Raw genomic sequence first — 18,405 nt, 5'->3', positions numbered from 1 at the left:
AACATAGGCATTATAAGAAGGAAAAAAAATGATACCTGAGTGAAGAACCAGTGTTGACAACTCAGCTGGAGTCCCAGTAGTGTCTGTCGCAAGATCCCAAGGGAATTACATGCACAGATCCATTTGCATGGCCATGGTACAGGCACAATGCTTCTTAGTGTGGGAATGAAGACATGGATTGTGTAATCCCTATGAGAGACTCTGAGCCAAAAGTACTCATGTCGCACCATTTCCTTCAGGTGAGTGCCACTGTCTTTGATGGCTGATAGTCGGTCTGCAGGTATTTTATGTGCAGTGTCCATTCACACTGAAGAAATATAATCCTGGATAATATGTCTGTCTGCTCCTTTCATTATGAAGGCAGGTTTCAGGTATGAGGTGAAATGTAAAGACACATCCTCTATCTCATGTTGACTACAAATTCCCACCAAAAAAAGGGCTTTGGGAATACAGAATCAGACCCAGGCAAAATTGAAATGCAGTTTGTCCCTGCTCTTTCTCGTGGGTGATATTCCATCCATTACTGAGGCTTAGCACAAAGCGTAGCCAACACTTAAACCCTCAGCAGGATGTTAAGTGGTGTCTAGGCTTTGTGCTGGGTCTCTGCACTAGCCTGAATTTTTACCAGTGAGGAGAAGGATTGCTTTGTCCATATTGAAAAGTACACAGCCAGCCTTCTCTGTAGTACGCCATTTAATTTAGTTTTGATTTAATCCTTTGCATTGAGGGGATGCTGATTGCCTTGAAAGAATAAAAGCTGCCACTCTGAGGCATGTGCCTTTTGCAAGGCATGTGATCCAAATGGTTACATTCAAATCAAATCAAAGCACTTCAAGGGCCAAATGTAGTGCAGTTTTTCTTACTTGGCATGTAAAGTTTTAGTTAATATTTTTAATATTTTAAGGCAAATTAGAAGCAGTATTCTAAATGCTGAGGTTTAAGGACAGTACCTTCATACATGCAAGTACTCCCGCACTTCTTACTTCATATGAATTTCCACTAGCAGCTGCTTTTTTGGATGCTGGGATATCAGATATGGCCATGTTTCCTTTGCATCACAGGTTTTTAGTGAACTAAAAACTGATAGCTGTGAAATAGCTATAAAGTAAAAAAGAGGAGCTGAAAAGCTCTGAAAAACAAAATAGAAAACCAAAGTTTTGGTTCAGTGGCTTGGTAAATATCCCAGGAACTACTCTTCTTTCTACAGTATTAGGGAGGAAATCCTCCCTCCTTTTCCCTGTCTCCTTGTGGAGGCTGATGTATCTGGTCCTCATTAGGGGCTGGTTACAGCAGTGGGATCAAACGAGCTCAGCCTATAGTTGTGAGGCACTGCAGTCTCCTGCTTCAGGCAGGGGGCTGGGGCTCAGACATCCTGACTGGCATTCCTGGGTTTGACTCAGTCAGGCTGTGGATAAGTCCTACGTACCCAGCTTCTAACCTCTGTATCACAGTGCTCTCCAGCTGTGTGCAGAGGCTGGGAGATGTATGAGGTTGCCTTGAGTTCCTTTGAAGTATTTAGCTTATATAGACTTACCTTAACAACTCAGATATTGGTCTGTCCCTATTTCCTAACAAGTAGGATTGTCACATGGCTACAGGATGGAAAGAATTAGCCCCATCCCTCAAATAGCTCTGTTGTCCTAGCACATCTCAGCTAACTTCAGAAACTTATCTCCTACATCTAAGGGTGCAACTCCACTAATAAATCAAGCGAGCCAGGGAATGCTGCAGGGTGCAGGATTTGAAGTGCTGCTGTACTGCCAGAAGGGCCCTTGACACTGGTGTAGTGGAGGGCACTAGCCATGTTCAAGCAGTGCCCTATCACCACCTGGGAACCTGCCATGACCCAACACAGACACCTTGATTAGGAGAGCAGGCAGATTTACTTGACTGGCAGTTGTCTGCTGCAGTCTGGCCTCAGGTCTAGAGGAGGACACATTTAACTTCCTAATACTGACCAGGTCTAGGACCCAGAAAGATAAAGACACTTTCAGAGTATGAGTCAGCCCAGCCAGGATCTGAATCACTCCTGGAGGTATCTGTCTGTCTCTCTGCAGTGGAAGACTTAAGTGTTATCTTCTTCAGTAGCTGCCTCAACTGTAGGTGTACAGTCAGGGCAGAGGAATCTGGACAAATAAGAGAAACCAAGTTGTATTTGATTAGACCAGAGAAGTGTACTTTCCCTTGTACTCTCCCAGATGATAAATTAATTAATTGATATTGATTTTAACACCAACATCCTGGTATCACTAATAAATAATGACCACTAATAAAAACATTTAGAGCTTTGAAAGCTAAACTGGATGGTTTTGGAATATCAGAATTTGGTATCTGCATCCACCCAGCATCACAGATTGCTTAATAAATTGTAATTAATTTCTATAACATTCTAAGATGACTTTGAGTAGCAGTGTGTGTCCCTGCTTGATGAATGTGTAGACTGAGGTACACAGAGGTGAAAGCATGGTTTGTCCTTTCTTTCCCCCATATATATATTCAGAGATGAAGCTGGAAGTGCAGCCCCTGGGACTCAGTTCCTACTTTTCCAAACCTGCCAGCCAAGGAAGTGTCTTGCTTTGTTTTAATGAAGCTCTGTTTGCCATTTCATTTTACAGACTGTTAGCCCAGAATAAAGGGAAGTGGATACCCTGATAGACAACAGGAAGCCTTTCTAATTTGTCAAACTACAATTAATAGCTGGCAAGCTCAAGACCAGCTCTCTGTCAGTAAATACCATTTGGACCAGAGTCACTTAAAGATTTCTGTCCTTGTACATCCAAGTTGGCAAGGTCAGCTGCAGCTCAGGCTGGAATCTGAATCCCCAAGTGCAGAAGCAATCCTGATCCTGTGGAGCCCTCTTAGAAACTATATCCCAGGCATCCAAGATTATGAGTCTTTTACATCTGGTCAGAAAAAAAGGCAGAGACAGTAAGAACAGGGCAAGGTTGGATTTGTGTTTTTTAATGGAGTTTTGTCCTCAAGCTCTTCTCCGAGGTGAATTTTCTTGCCAGACATTATCAGCTTCAGTGGTTTGGCTCAGATTTTTGCTCTAGATTCTTTTGTCCTGTTGACTTTTGGATCAACTCTGCACTGGCTCTGTTTTGAAGATTGCTTTACCCATATTAATGTTTAACTTACACAAGTATTAAATCATAAGTTTAACATGGAAATGTTTTAGTCTTTGAGCAGTTCCTTTCCTAGCTGATTTCACACTGTACATAAGTACAGCTTCACTTGGCAGGATTTCTTCTGTTTGGTGCTGGTCTCATGACACTGTTATTACTGTGGCCTTAATTCAGAGGAAAACAATAAAAAAACCCCACTATGGTGTTGTAGGCATTGCTGTGGGTTCCTGTGAGTCAGAGTGGCCCAAAGTAGGGGCCTTGGGTGAAGCCTGAAATTAATTTATTTCACATTATATGCATGAGTGTCCACAGGCAGTGCTTTGGGGCTGGGAACTTGGTGGCAAATCTAGAAGCTGTATGAGGAAGAAAAATCTTTCTTACTGTTGTCATATACCTTTGCAACTCATCAGTCATGGTTTGATTACTAGATACAACTAACAATAGAAACAGGAGAGTAGAAGAAGATAGGAGATGCATCAGGACAGTTATCCTCATAAAGTCTTAACTTTCCATGTTGGCACAACTTTGGGCAGACTTTCCAGGGAACACATTGACAAGAGTTGTTGTGGCTCACAGTACCCTGAGTTGCCTGCAAGATCTCACAGAATCACAGAATATGCTGAGTTAGAAGGACCCATCAGGATCATCAAGTCTAGCTCCTGTCCCTGCACAGGACATCCCAAGAGTCACACCATGTGCCCAAGAGCATTGTCCAAACATGTCTTGAACTCTGTCAGGCTTGGTGCTGTGACCACTTCCCTGGGGAGCCTGTTCCAGTGACCAGCCACCCTCTGGGTGAAGAACCTTTTTCTAATGTCCAACCCAAACCTCCCCTGACACAGGTTCAGGCCATTCCCTTGGCTCCTGCCACTGGTCACCAGAGAGAAGAGATCAGTGTCTGTCCCTCCTCTTCCCCTCATGAGGAAGTTGCAGACTGCCATGAGGTCTTCCCTCAGTCTCCTCCAGGCTGAACAGACCAAGTGACCTCAGCCACTCATCATGCAGCTTCTCCTCAAAGCCCTTCACCATCTTTGTGGTCCTCCTTTAGACACTCTCTAATGGCTTAATGCCTTTCTCATATTTAGGTGCCCTAAACTGTATGCAGGACTTGAGGTGAGGCTACACCAGTGCAGAGCAGAGGGGGACAATCATCTCCCTCAATTCCAAAGAAAAGCTTCCAAAGGCTTAATATTCTGAACAGCATAGGCCTACAGCTTTACTTTTGTGATGTTACTTCATTCCTACAGCCTTTGTAGAAGATTAATATATAGCAGAGTCAAAAAACATTTTGTCGATGTTTGACAGTCATGGCAGAACAGTGAGAGTAAGAGCTATGACCTCTCCAAATGGCCTCAGTTCTCATTTCATCTATGTTTTGTTGTTTGGTTGTTTGGTTGTGAGTTTTTTGTCTAAAAGGCTTTTAGATAAAGATGGACTCGTTTTATCTGCATGTCCAGCACACCCATCAAGCAACAATTCTGCATTTGCTCCTGCAGGTGAGAGTGTTATCAACTCACATTGCTTCCACTCCCTCTCCTGCTGTGTCTCCACTGGGACACATTTTGAAGGAAATGCTGTTGTGCTTAGTGACAGAAAGGCAAAGCAGCCTAGGAATAAAAAGAGGAGCTTCACACATTAATTTCAGGTTACCACCTTGCTTTTCTATCTCCTTCTGAAGCCCCAGCAGACAGCTCTGCCCTTGTAAACAGCCATCCTCCCTAGCATGTGAGTGAGCCCTACAGACCCTTCTACTCTCTCTGTACAGCACATCCTACCTGCCCATTCACATCCACAGCAGTTTTATGTGCACATACAGCACATCAAACCACAGATAACTGAGGCTGCTGACCACCTCCTGAAGCACAAATGCAGTGCAAGTGCCTAATGCCTACCTCGTTCAGGTGAACTGGGGGACAACCCAAGGGCCCAGAGCTGTGGTTCACCTCTTGGCATTCTCCAGAGCAGAGAGCAAGCTGCTCATGGCCTGATGGTGCTGGAGCTATCTGGATTCACCAAGCCCCCTTCCTCGTGTTTCAGGTTCTGGGTGGATATGCTTGAGGTTTTCAAAAAGCTTCCAATTTATTGTGTGACATTCTCAAAGCATTTTATAAGTCTAAAAACATGCTCTGCTTAGCACTGGAATACTCTCACCCAGGTTGGTGCTGGGCAGAGCAGATTCTCAAACAGTGCTGGTATTGCTGCTAAGGTCAGTGAGTGATGGATAAGTGTCCCACTACTGCTGGCAAAGCACTGTGGATAAGAACATTGTACTTAGACTGGAATTTGTCTAAGGCTCAGAACGGAACAGCTCTGTCTTACAAAAAGATTTCAGGGTCTTCAGGGAGCATGGGTGGTTTGGTACTCAGATTTATGTCCCCTGTTCTCCTGGCAGTACGTGGGCCACAATACACAGCAGGATGTTCGCCTGCTGCTTAGTCCAATAAAAGTCACTCCCTGTGATGACTGGGAGGATCTTTTGGAGCCTGTCTACTCCTTCCTGACTACTTCTGCAGCTGCTTACAAGAGAGATCCCAGCCTGAGGGGAGCTCTGGCATCTCTGCCCTGTTTCATAAAACAGATACCAACAGTATGAGTAAGGCAGGATCCCATGTGACTGTATAACCACTGCTTTCCATGGGAAGATATTTCTCATGTTAGAAAGCCCAGTGAGTAGGAGGGGGGAAATCTATAGCCATGGTTTGGCTTGTAGCTCTGGAAAAGATAAGTGATGCAAGCTAAACTACTGCCCCCTCTCACCTTTCCTTGGCATGGGAAAATTTTTCTAACTCTCAACTAGCAAAGACAGTGCAAATGAATATCTGCTAGAAGGTGCTGTAGTTTTGAGTTTCTCACTGTGTTTTGCATTTTGTTTTGCATCAAAAACTTTGGCTTTGTTGTGGCTATAAATTAAAAATCTGGTCAGAATCATTCCTCCAACAGGGGTCCCCAGAAAATGAGGAGGAAGTTCACTCAGTGAAATGAAAGAGGTGGGAACTGTAGCTGTATACATTGTTCCTCACTTGAAACAGTTTATTGGGACAGCCTGCCAACCTCGCTCATCAATGTTAATGTATTCCATTTTTCTCTCCATGACATGTCAAGTTCAAATTTATCTGAGCAGCAAACAGACAGAATCTCTATTGACTGATTTTGGCTGGAAGTACATTTTCTGATTTCCAACCAAATTTTTAATGGAGTTTCAGATTACTTTATGAAACAACCATGTCTTCCTGCTTTTATGAGAATACAGCTGGATTCTACAGAACAGGTGTGAGCCCCTGCCCCTAATGTTTTAGTCTATATTAAAATAAGGGATTTATTAAAAGTGATTAGATCTATCTGAAACCTTGAGTTTCCATTCCACATGAAATGCCAACATTTTAATGTCAGTTCTATTATGATGAGAACAAAGAATACTATTATGACTTTAGCTTTGGGCAGTATTAATATAATGTAATATAGAGCAAAATATTGTTTGGAGACAACAAGTTGTTGTGAAATAAAAAATCAGTCAAAGAAGTCAATCCAAAATACCATCCAAGTCAGCACTGTTACAGAGGAAGTTTTGAATGTAGATGGAACAGGAAAAATTATGTCAGAATACTTTCAGGCAGTCATAGATGCTTAAATTACAGCTGTATTATCAGTAGGTAGATTAAATAAATGTACAGCTCTTCTCCTGGCGAAATCCAGCTATTAAGCCAGAATGTCCTTTCACTTGCTCCTATGCAGTGTCAGCAGTCTAGTGAGAGATACAGCTAATACACACACACACACACACATGCACGAATATAAATATAAATATAAATATAAATATAAATATAAATATAAATATAAATATAAATATAAATATAAATATAAATATAAATATAAATATAAATATAAATATAAATATAAATATAAATATAAGTATACACACACATATATATCTATGCTCGGTACAACCCAGCAAATAGGTGGATAGGAACTTTCCAATAGTGACACGTTTCCAGGGACAGTGCAAAATGACTTTCAGTATGAAAGTCTTTTGCTTTGAGGAGACCTCAGCACTGATATCTGTGATGGAGGAATAAGCTGTCCTATTGCAGTGAGGGTTTCCCTGGGGGGGGTGTTGTGGAGGCAGCTGCTCTCCTGACTAGCACTGCCCACAGCTCCTGCTCAGCTCTGGATGACACAAGCTGAGTATCTGTGTCTCCTCTTGCTGCTAGCCAAGTATGTAGGTCCAGCCTTATGTTGCAGCACGTTCACAGAGACATACATAGGGCATGGGACTAGCTGAGTTGCCAGGTTTTGGATCACCTGTTTGCACCAGAGGGATATTTTCAGGCTGCCTGACCCAGAGAAGATAATGTGTCCCTGAGCCATGGAGCACAAGCAATGCTGACATTTTAGAACGGTTGGCATGAACCCCTGCCTGGCCACTGGCTCCTTGTCCTTGAGACATTCAAGTTCACATGTGATTTTGATTTGATTGCTGTATCCAAGTAACTTTCCTTGCCTCCCAAGGTTCTAGCTGCTCACTGCACTGCACTGGACCCCTACAGACTCTGTCAAATTGCACCTCTCAGCTGCAGATAACTTAGTCCAAATTCCCTTATGGCAGTGTTGTGCATCCTTCCTATTTTGTACAGCTTCCTTTCTCCATACAAAGATCTGGATCTTATAGTGGGAAGATCAGAGATGGAAAACACAAAGTATCAGCACAGTTACTTATACACAACTTGTTTTACCATTTTCTTATTGCCATTCCTTTTCTTCTGCTGGCAGACGGGAGCAGTGTCCTGTTCCATAACTCCACAGAGCATTTGAACTTGTCTGTGTTCAGCTTCTCGGAAAAATCTCTCACATAAAAATTGTCTTCTGACCCCTGCGAAATCACTAAGTGAAAAAGGCTTTGCCAATCTGCAGTCATTCCCAGCTCAGCACCAAAGGAGGTCTTCCTTGGAAATCACCAGAAAATATAAACTTAGAATTAAGGTGGCAACTATCTTCCATTCCAGTCTTCCAACTTCCATAAGGCTATTTGTGGGTCTAGCAGGCTTGGCATCCAAATAATGAGGAGGCTGTAGGAACTATCCAGAGCACTTAAGCGTGAAACTATGTACTTCCTATCCACTGCATTGAAACCACAATCTAATTACCTGCTTTTATCCTTGGACGTAAGTTTTCATCTGCTGTAAATTAATATAATTGAATAGGCAAAGTGAGTGGTCCAAGTAGTTTCTGAAAGGCTTTAAGAAAAACATTAGATACAAGCTTTCAAAATTTCACAAGGCATGTCTTTATGCTATGACTCTGATTATACTATTCCTTCAAATACTGGTTTGCAAAGCTGCTTTCAATGTGAATTTTTATTCCAGGTAACTATTTGCTGCAACAACAGAAAATGCTACTGCCTGCAGCTGAGCATGGGAATGATTGTGGGATTCTGGGCAGGAGGGGCAAAAGCTCCCTCTTCTGATGGCTCGAGTTGAGGCCAGAAGGCCAGAGGAGACATGAAGGACTGGGGGAGAAAAAATGTTATCAGGCATTCCAAGGAAAGTCCAGTGAAGGGTAAAGCAACTTGGAGATGTCAGTACAGGTGTAAGTTCAGCTGTTGATCCCACTGCTCTTTCTTAGTACCTTCTATCCCAGTCCATCCCTTCATGAGACCCACAGCTTTAAATTCTTGTTGTGACTGTGCTCTAACAGACTTTTGGGCTTCTAATATTTCAAAGTACTAAAATGTCTCCTTCTAGATCAGAAAATCTGTCCTACTTCTACCCTTAGCATTTAGCCAATTGCAGTTTCTTAGGTTGCCCTATTTTCCTTTAGAAACCCAATGCTTGCAAGAAACAACTGAATGTGAGATTACAAATTGAGAACTAAAACCTGGTCAGTATTCCCAGACACAAGTGATTTTTCAACACAGGATGTCAGAAACTTGACTTCTTGGCAGTGTCTTCCTAATTCCAGTTTTATCACTAATTTTGGCAAGTGACCAATAGGGAAAAATGTTTTCCAGCAGAATAGAGTGGGAGAAAAATGTGACAAGGAAAAACGGACAATGTAGGCTAGGCTCCTGATGAGGGATCTGTGATGCTAAGGAATAATCCTCCAAGGAAAACACATCACGGGGAATTGTAGAGAAATTTACCTTGTAAAGGACCTCTGGAGATATCTAGTCAATGCTGCACATTAGAGCTCTCCTTGACAATGAGCACAGCCTTCTTCCCATCTTCTCTGCACTTCCTGAAGAGTGAGATGCATGTTCTAGCTCCACCTGAGTACATCCATGCACTCTAGCCATGCAAACATCCCACCACACCTCTGTAACGGCAGTGATGGCATAGCTCCACAGTCCTCCAGTTCCTCCTACTTATTTCCCAGGTGGTGTATTAGTGCTCAGGAACTCCCCAGGATGTCCTCTGCTTCTGGGGAACATAAGGGCCTCCCCAATGCCCTGCTTCCTCTGTGATTTCATCTACATCCACAGATGAACCCACTTTAAAGTCTTCTTCTGTGGGTTAGAAAAGAGCCAGAGGAGCTTTTTCATAGAGCCAGACAATGGCACATGGAGCTTTCCCCTTTTGTCTGGCATTCAAATCAGGTCCAAGGCAGCAGCAACCAGAGCTACTGAAAGCTGGCAATTTGGAGACACAGGCTTGTAATATAAGTTCATCCTCCAACATCACCACTTTCTAACATATTTATCAGTCATCTCAGCAGGAGGGCCAGAAACTGAGTGAGGAAGGGCTGGGGGTCCCCTTGCCTCAGCACAGGCACTGCTGCATGCTAAAGGAGCATGGTAGTGACGCACAAGAACACCACTGATCTCCAAGGGAAACCACAGAGCTTGTTTTCTAAACTGAGATTCTCTCTTCAATTCCCACACTTCATGGTCTCTGTCAAGCTATGACATTATTTGACCACCACGAGGGAACAAGCTCCTCAGATAAATTTCCAATCAAGAAAAGCAGCTCAAAAGCTGCTGTCTTCCAGCTCCACATTTCTTTTGCTTTCCATTCCTCCAACAGAAAATTTCCAAGAAATAAGAAAATCAATTCCAAACATTTATTGTTATCTCCTCAAGCACATTAGAGACAAATTAAAAATTCTGTCCTTCACTGAATACTACAGAATCTGACAGCCTCCTGAAACTACTATGATGAAGATGGAATATAGAAAAATATGAAAATCAAAAGCAAGTTAAATCCTAAAGTTAGGATTGTAGCTGAGAAACCCAATTAAATTAGAGTACTATTACTGACTTAAAGGAGGTTCTGGGATGCTGACTGTGTTCTAGGTTGTGCCAGATACACGGTGTGCAAAATTAAACAGATAGACTATTTTTTCCAATCATGATTGCAAATAGGGTAAGAAAGTATATTTTTATTTTTTTTTTTTTCAGTTTTATAATGTATAGCATATTGCAGTTCCAAACAGAGTTAAAACTTGTGGATTCCAGAGCAATACAAACAATATATGAACCAACATAATACAATAGTGTTCCTAATCAGACACAGCTCCCATTTATTTCAATGAGAATATTGCCTGCAGGATCAGGTTGACAGGGCTCAGTCAGCTGTCAGCTTTCCCCAAGGAGGGGAGTGCGGGGGATTCAACTCCATCTCACCCTCCTTCTGCCACTCCTCTGCCCTCGCAACAGAAGCTCGGTATTCACATTCAGGACAAGAGCTCTCACCACACACTGATTTCATTCTGGCCAGGCCTGGCATTTCCCGGCTTTGTCAGCGCCCGCCTGCCTCGGTGCCGGCCTTCATTGTAAGCCTAATAAGTACATAAAGGCTGAGGAATGGGGATCCCAGCAGACTCGCAGCAATGAGCCTCCAGGAGCTTGTTTGCCCGGGCAGACAGACTGGGTAAACAATTAGCTCCAGCTCCAACATTCAGGCCATGTAGGAGAATTGGATGCTTGGCACTGGCCGCTCTCCATGACATTCGAAATTTGGCTTTTCTCCAGTCAAATATTTAAACATTTGTGGCCGTTTGTCCGGACCCAAAGCCTCGATTAGGAATTTCTGCCCCACTCTATTTTTGTAAATGGAGATTTGGAGATTATTTACTAGGAACTTTGAAAAAGAAATGTACTTAGCTTTACAGCAAGGGTAAAAGAGAGTTTGTTCAAAAGTCATATAACGAAACAGGTCGGCACCACCAGCATATACTACCAACATTATAAGCAATGTACACTTAGACAAAGTAAAACTTGGAGTAGTGCTGTCACAGACCCTTCTGTGTTCATTGCTGGTAGCAAACAGCTGGCTTTTAATGAAACATAATAGAGAACTCATTATTTTAAAACTGCCTTTCCATTTATAATCATGCCTGTTGCAGTACAATGGAGAATTGTATCCTTATTCCTTCATGCTGGCAATGCAGGAAATATTTAAACAAGTACTTGTGAAGTATTTATTTTCAAATTTGTTAATGATGTGTCTCCAACTGAGTTATGCATGCAGGTAGTACCTTTTCTGTCAGGACTTTATGCTTATTATAATCCATGCCTTTTATAGTTTCAGATTGATGCAGTAAAAGATACACACTGTTATCTAAGTCAATCTCCTGCACATCACAAACTCCTACATTTTACCCTAATTAATTTTATCCAACCCTTCTCTTCAATGCAAGTAAGGAACTTGAGTAAGTCCTCAAGGAAATTAACATTCTGAATTAATGTTAATTAATTAACATTGACATTCTGAATGCCACAGATCTTTCAAGCCAGCTTTGACATGGTAAATAAATAAATAAATAAATAAAATATGCTAAAAACCACTCAAAAATTTAAAGGAAAGTATTTTTTTATTAGATGTTGGAAGAAAGTGAGAAAAAAACAGGTTGCTTGTCTTCCTGGCAGGCTGCACATGAGCTGGCAATGTGCACCTGCTGCCTGGAAAGCCAAATGTATCCTGGGCTGCACCAGAAGCAGCGTGGCCAGCACGTCAAGAGAGGTGAATCCACCCCTCTGCTTTGCCCTCATGGGACCCCACCTGCAGTGCTGCATCCAGCCCTGGGCTCCCGAGAACAAGAAAGACACGGACCTGTTGGAGAGCCACAGAAATGATTAGAGGGAAGGAACACCTCTCCTATGAGTAAAGGCTGAGAGATGGGGTTGTTTAGCCTAGAGAAGAGAAGGCTTGGGGTGACCTTATTGTGACCTTCCAGTGCCTGCAAGGGGCCTGCAAGAAAGCTGAGGAGGGCCTTTTTACACGGGCATGTAGTGACAGGACAAGAGGGAATAGAGTTAAAATGAAAGAGAGAAGGTTTAGATTAGATAAAAGGAAGAGATTCTTTACTGTGAGGGCGCAAGTCACTGGCACAGGTTGTCCAGAGAAACTGTGGATGCCCCATCCCTGGAAGTGTTCAAGGCCAGGTTGGATGTAGCAACCTGGTTTAGTGGAAGGCGTCCCTGCTCTTGGCTGGGGGTTTGGAACTAGATGATCTTTAAGATCCCTTCCGGCTCAAACTGTTTTGTGATTCTAATATTGCTTTTCACTTGTCTTTGAGAGCAGAATTAAGCCACTCTTGCACATAATCACTGGACTTGGTATTAATTGTTTTCTTCAGCCATCTAGACACAAAATGCTTAGAAAAAAACCAGAGGGTATAGGAAAGATCACTGTGGAAGTCTTAACCTGTGAGGCTGTACATGTTCCTGTACAAGAAGTCACAACCTGTTCAAAGGCAGATGATGGTCCTTGCTGCATATTCTGCAAGAGAGGGTGTTTATTTGACTTAAAAGGCTCAGCTTCATCACATGGGCTCCAAATCAAGAGAGAGGCATATAGACTTCTCTGAAGCATTAAGCTGGTAGGAAAAGAGCAGAGAGAACGTAGAACAAAAGCACTCATTAGCACAAATTTAAAACACCATGAAAGGAAACAGCAAACCAACCAAGAGACCTGCAAGGAATGAAATATCTAATTTACTTAAGCTAATACTCAGTATGGAAAATAAGTCAAAAGAATTTGCCTGGTCACTAATAAACATCAGTTTGACCCAACAGATATTACCAAATTTAGAGGCAGTATTTCTGTGACCAGACAGTTTAAATCACTTGCTATAAGTAAAACAGCAAGTAGTAACCTCAAAATAGCAGAAACTGTACATCAAAAAAGGGCATCAGCTCTTTCTGTCACTGGTAAGGGAAACCATTGATATCAAATGTTTTTGAACCACATGATAAGTATCTACTTAAAACATCTCTCTGCACTGTATAGAGAAACTGACTTAGGCTGAATGAGCTATTCTGGATTTCCCACAGTGACAGTGGGACTATCTAAAATTACCTACAGCAGTTACCTAGACTGAAAATCAACACAGAAAATATGTTAGCCTTGCCAGGTAACAAAGGCATAGTTCCAAGAATTAAATATTGTTGTTCACAGCTGTTTCTAAAATTAGAAATTTTAAAATCAGGACTTCCCAGAAACTTTTCAAGACATCTTGACCATTACTGTAAATTATCAATTCATCCTAAAACAGAAGGAAAACTGTAAAAATTTGGCAGAAAGTGAGGGTGATATGAGTATTTAAATAAGGTATATGGAATAACCCAGATAACGGTGGGCTTTTTTTACTTGATTTCAATCTCAGATCTCATAATCAGATTGACAATATATTTCACAAATAATCAAAGTAATATAATTAATATAATATAATATAAATATATATTATATAATTAAGATTTATGGAAATAGATTTTGCCAAAGTATAATTCAGCCTTTGATGGAAGTGCAGGTTTTAGAATAACAGTACATATATATATATATATATATATATATATACATATATACTGATGCAGTACACTAGGACTTTTAGGGCCTTTGACCTTAAGATTTCTTGCTAAACAGCTGAAGTATAAATAGAAATAACTAGACAATGATGAACTAAAGGCTGTAATGTACACCTACACTGTGATAATTTTTAGCTCAAGACTGACTGTTCTTTAAAATATCTTTCTAGCTCAAACAAGACTAGCAGCCAGGGGCAGAGAACTCCATGGGTAATGCAGAAAGTCAGGCTGGATCTCAGTGTTTTATCCCAGCTATAAAACCCTCTTTGTGTGGGCAACTTAACTATTAAGTGAAACACCGAAGTGTTTTGCATCACCTATGGTACTGCTGGACAGTCTTCCCTCATTACCCAGGTTCTACTACTCCAATCAGAAGTTATATGGGATCTTCCTACTAATAAACTAGGGTGAGGGCAGTTTAAGGACCTTTACTTCTGATAGTAGCTAAACCACCGTTCCAGCTGTATCTGTGTGGATGTCTTTGTTGGGTGTGTGCTGCTCAGTCCTTTTCTGCCCCAGGAAGTCTCCTGCCAAGGTGGCCATGCAATGTCGCCATGGAGTTGTTCAGAATGTCTCTCAGACTTACTGTCTTAGGCTATTGATAAACATAGGTAGATACCTATACTCTGCTTGTCTTAGTTTGTATTTTCAATGAGAACTAGAAAGTAGTGTGAAATTCTAAATTATATTTACAGGTTTGATGCATGACTCAGCTCCTGGTACAAACCTGGTCCAAGTCTCGAGTTCAGAGTGTCTGTATTTTTATCTGATTTGTCTTGTGTGACGGTGTATGCATGTAATTAAAAACTAAATGCTTCCACTTAAATCTCTCTCTCTTTGATTCCAAAGGGAACTCAGGTTAAATGAAAGAGTATAGACTGGGTGCATATATTTGAATTTTGGAGACGAAATGCTTTGGAGAAAGGAAATATTAACAGACCACCGCTAAGTACCTGGTTCATTGTATGGAGCAGCACAGGGATCTTTTATATATTCATCTTTGAGCTTTGAAATGCACTCAAAGCCAAACTGTGTCACAAGTAAGTTATAAGACTTGCTATAAATATTTCTCATGGGATATGTCTCTACATGACATATCATCAAATGGCTTGCCTATTTTCTAGGCTTTGATCTGTAGATTGTAGTAATTAGTGCTGGGAAAGATCTATTGGATTGCCTAAACTGCTACATGAGGTTCAGCATAGTTTTCCCTTCCTAATGTTTTGCCTCACACAATTTATATATCCAGGGGGCAGGCAGCAGAAATCCCCTGGGATACTATTTCACAACAAATTTGCACAGTCAGCGATTTTTCTGGTGAGGTTTAGCCCAAATATGTCTTTTATAATCTCATTGCATTAAACACCTTTCATTATACTCCTTAGTGCCATGTGAAATAATTCTGCCTTAGGGTCCTATATACTCTGTACTGTAAGTGCAGACTGTTAAATTCATCCTATCATAAACTATGTAAGTTTTCTTTATTCACTTTTAATCCACTTTTTTTCTTCTTATTTACCTCCAATCTGTCTATGTTTCATGTGTAGTTAGCCAGACCTAAATACAGTCCTGCAGTGGCTGCATCACAGCTGAGAAGCATAAAATTGCAGTTAGTACCTTGCAAATGAAAGATGTCATCTGTCACACGGGAAACAAAAGGATCATAGGTTAGTGGAACAGGTTGCCTCTTTGGGGAAAAATCATCATTCTCTTTACATTTGGATACTCCAGATTTGGAAAACACCCTAAGTTCATCTTGACAAGACGTGAACAAGAGCCACTCAAGAGCAATTCTCTGGTGAGGAGCATGTCCACTCTCACACAACCTGTCTAGGCTGCCTCTATTGATACCCAAGAGAAAATAATTCCAGACAATAATTCCATAATAACATCAGCATCCAACATGGGTAGGATGGATTGCCTCCTCTCCTCTGCTTCAAGATGGCCTTCCCTAGGCTATTGACATAATTTTTAGATGGCTAAAACTAGACAAAGCTGATCTTGCTTACTTGTTCCCAAGATAATCATAACTGACCTCTCCTGGTTCTACTATGATTCCTCTTCATGTTTCAGAACAGAAGCCCCTTAAAGACGGCCCCATGTGCTGGCTTTGATGACTAAACAGCCCTCCTGCTTGCCTTGAGCCCTCATATTAATTTCCCTTAGAAATTGTGCTTCCCTTAGAAGCACTGATCCAAATTCTACCAGCAAAAGCTCATTTGACCAAAAAATTGAGACAGAACCACTCAAAAAAAAAAAAAAAAAAAAACCAAAAAAAAAGTCACAATCCCTGGTTAGTTTTCCCTTTCCTTTGCCTCCCTAAGATGGGGAGATAGACCTGATTTTGTTGTCCCCACAGGGCCTACATCCACTGCAGGATGATCTTCACAAGAGCATACCTTGTTTAGACCATAGCTAAAACATTGTCTGAAATACGATGCAGTCCTTCAGAGTCACACTGCTAATTTCAAGGTGCCTTCATGCTGCTGCAAGATGACCAGGCATCAAAATTAGTATGAGCTCAAGTATCTCACTAGAAATGCCACCAGTTCTGGTTGTACAGTGGGATAGAAAAGGCCTTTCCCTGCTCTGCAGGATGGGCTCTTACTGGGGGGAGAACCTTCTGTTTTGCCACGTATATCAAATATGGGATTATCTTAAAACAAGCTGGGCAGGGCATAAGGTGAGTATTATCTCTAGCAGGATCTGAAAAAATGTCTTCTAATATCCTCAATGACCTCATAAATACACAGGAGCTTCGTGGTCACATACAGCACTTAGAAAATGTTGCAGCTCACTATTCTCACATGAGCACATAGTGGATTCAAAACCACCAGACGGAGCAGTGACACCACCGGCAGAATCTAAACTCAGCAGATAGACACAGGCTGGCACGAAAACAAAAACAGGAGTGATGAACTCAATCCAATTTTGCATAACACTGAAGATCCCCCTTTTCAGGAAATTCCTGAAGTTCTCAGAGAGTGCAGTGTTGCAGTGGACGTTTTATTTTTAAGGTGTCATTTTGGGATTACTTCACTGCAGTGAAATGCTGTTTATTCAAATGGTGAAGATGCAGTGTCCTAAAAGAATCTCAGTCTTGCTGGAGCAAATCCAGATGCCTGTTTTGTTTCAACAAGTTTTCACTATTATGAAATTAAAGAGGTACTGTTAGTTTAAATATCACTCATCAGAAATGTTTTCAATAATATGAATAGTAGAAATTCTCAATAGTTAAGAGCACATATATAATATATATATAGCTGTGAATTTTGAAACAAGCTGAATTCAAAATATTAATCATGTTTTTCTTCCTTCAATGCACCTCATAGTTCGATCAAAACTATCTACGTAATATACTCTATTTAGAGAATCCCATGCCATGTCTGACGGATATGGATAATCCCATTAAACCTTTAAGTTGAAAATTCTGGTGGAGGGGAAAACAGTGACAAAATCATTCCTAAATGTACTGTATTTTCAGTCCAATATTACCTTTTGTGTTTTCCATATAGGAGTAGATTATTTTTCCAATAGATTTAGAAATTGTCTTTAACAGTTGAGTTTTCTCAGGCAAAGCCTTTTATTTGCAGCTATATCTGTATGTTGAACCTGTGCAGTAAAAACCTTCCCCTGTCTGAGTTACAACTAGATGCTCAAATATCCCTATCCATCCAGGAAGAAGATGGACACACTGAGTGGGCTTCACTTCATGTAATTGAAGGCACCAAAAATCTAGATTTAACCTCTCACGATAGACAGCAAAATAAAATGAGTGCTTTTAAGGAAGGATTTTCTGGCCTAACTTACATCCCATTTTGGGATGTGATTATTTGCCCTCTGAGGTAGCCCCTTAAGACCTGCAAAAGGAACCTAGAATGGTCATGACTAGCTTTCGATTGTCTTTATTCATCAGTGGAATCCCCTGCAAGGCTAGGGCCCTCCTCCATGCTGCTCCACGGTGTCACTTGCTGATGCCAAGATCTTTGCCAACACAGGAAGGATATTGTATACATTCAGCTGTCAATTTTCCCACTTGGCAATCCATTCCATAAACTAATCAACTCAGATTCCCAGTCCTGACGTGCTTCCTTTCAGAGCTGACAGTAAAAGCATTTTGCTTCTGGGAAACCACCACCCTTGCATCCACAATGTTGAAGAACCTGAGGAAGAGTTCCTTCTTTCCTAGCAGTATCAGCTTGTGGTGCAGCACACTTCATTGAGATAGGATATGCTCTCACACTTGTTGCACGGATTTGGGAACTGTGGCACCAGAGCCTTCATGAAATCTGGAACTGGAGTAGGGGTGGGGATGAGACAAGTACTTGCTTCTCCAAAGTTCTAGTCTGCATCATTCTTGCTCTCAAAATAGGCTGTTTTTTAAGGGATAGAGAGTGTCCTCACCTTTAACTTTGACAGCTAAAAAGCATTTCAGGAAACAGGGCATCAGTGAGGAAGGGTCTGTGCCCCAGGGAAAGTAGA

Source organism: Cyanistes caeruleus, chromosome 3 (assembly GCF_971803275.1).
Source record: "Cyanistes caeruleus chromosome 3, bCyaCae1.hap1.1, whole genome shotgun sequence".
NCBI classification, from domain to species: Eukaryota; Metazoa; Chordata; class Aves; order Passeriformes; family Paridae; genus Cyanistes; species Cyanistes caeruleus.
The sequence above is the reverse complement of the archived record's forward strand: the minus strand, read 5'-3'. Positions refer to the sequence as shown.